The sequence below is a fragment of the Hipposideros armiger genome, unplaced genomic scaffold (genome assembly GCF_001890085.2).
Source record: "Hipposideros armiger isolate ML-2016 unplaced genomic scaffold, ASM189008v1 scaffold_623, whole genome shotgun sequence".
Classification (NCBI taxonomy): Eukaryota; Metazoa; Chordata; class Mammalia; order Chiroptera; family Hipposideridae; genus Hipposideros; species Hipposideros armiger.
In genome coordinates this window covers 1,017,484-1,019,413 of record NW_017731973.1, presented here as the reverse complement: position 1 = coordinate 1,019,413, position 1,930 = coordinate 1,017,484, and positions in this window count along the sequence as shown.

Here is a 1,930-nt window from a genome sequence, read left to right as displayed (position 1 = left end):
AAAAAGTATAACTATTGCACTGTGTTGTACAGCTGAAACTAATTCTAAAAAATGTGTATTTCACAATAAAAAATAAAAATTTAAAATATTTAAAAAATAAAATAAAAATTATTTGAGAGCCATAAATATATTTTACCTAATCACCATTATGTGAGTAATAGACTTTTAAAATTTTATAAATTAAATTATAATAGTTTTATTTTAATTTTCGATTTTAGTTCAGAGCCACAGTTCGTGAGCCACAGTTTGCTGATCCCTGGGCAGCTCTTCTCTCTCAAAAGTTTGCTGACCCCAGTTCTAGGCTCTTGAGATATATCAGTGAACAAAAAGACAACGACCCTGTCCTTTAGGAGCTTACATTCTAGCATGTAGAGATAGAAAACAAGCAATAAGTATGATAAATTAGTAAATTATGTATATCATAAAAAATGATCATTGCTATGGAAAAAGAAAAATTAGAGCAAGTTAAGAAGTGTCAGGAATATGGAGGATGGATACTGAGTGGAAGAGAATCTTAAGATTATAGATAAGATAGTCACCCATTGATATAGTTAAAATAGAGTAAATTGTACAATTGAAGGAAATGAGGGAGTTAGTCATGTTAATATAGAAGAGGGAAGCATTCCAGACAGGGAACAGCCAGAAAAGACCCTAAGGTTAGAGTGTTTGAGAAACAGCAAGGAGGTCAGTGTGGCTGGAATAGAGTGACCGAGGTAAAGAAGAATAGGAAAGTAATAGTAATTTAGAGAGGTATCAGGGTCTAGGTCACATAGAGCCTTGTGAGCCCTTGTAAGGAGTTGGTTTTTATTCCAAATGAAATATGTGACTTGTTTTTAAAAATCACTCTGACTACGGTATTAAGAATAGATCGAAGGAAGATGTGGGAAAGCAGAGAAACCAATTAGAAATATATTTCAACAATAAAGATAAGAGATGGTGGCATGGACCAGAGTGATAGCAGTAAGATGGAAGCCACAGCCTGTGCAATCCTCAAAGTTCAAGGGAGTTAAGACTCTGTGGGATAACCCCTTGATGAATGGGACATGGAAGCTGAGAGTTCAATTCTTTACCATTTCTCCTCCTGGATCAACTATCTTGAAATACTGTCCCTCTTATCCTGCCTCACTTCCCTCTTCCTTTACTCCCGTCTCCCTGGTATTACACTCCCTAATACACAATAGCTTTTGTTCCTTCCTCACAGTTTGTTTTATAGGGAACCATTGTAAGACAGGAGGAAGGTCAGGAGTTCAGTTTTGGACATATTGGTTTTGACACCAAGTGGAGATGCTGAAAAATAACTATAAGACTATAAACAGATCATGGAGGGAGTGAGTATGCATAGAGAGGAAAGAAAAAAACAAAGAAAGAAACTTCAGGACCAAGCCCTAGGTCCCTCTAACATTAAAAGGTCAGGGGGATATGAAACACTGGCAGAGGACTTAAGAAAGGGTAACTGATGGAATAGGAGAAATACTAAGAGACTTGATTCTCTGGACGTAAGGTAAAGAACATATCAAAAAGAAGGGGATGATCAACTGTGCCAAATGCACTGGTCAAGTAAAACTAGGAGTAAAATTTTACCTGACCATTGGATTTTGCATTGCTGAGGTCATTGGAGACTTTGATAAGAGCAATTTTGGTGGAGTAGTGAAGGCAAAATTCTGATTGGAATGGGTTTAATAGAGAATTAGTGGAGAGGAGCTCAAGACTGTAAGTGCAAACAACAGTTTATTTCGAGTAGTTTTGCTGCAAATGGGAACAAGGAAATGGGGGCAGTGGATGGAGCAAGGGAAATGGAGTCAGGAGCACTTTTTGTTTTAGATGGCATAAATATTGACCTGTGTGTATGCTGATGAAAATGATCCAGTAGAAACAGAAAAATTCAATGATATAGGAGAGAGATGGGGAAATTGCTCAGGTGATATCCTTG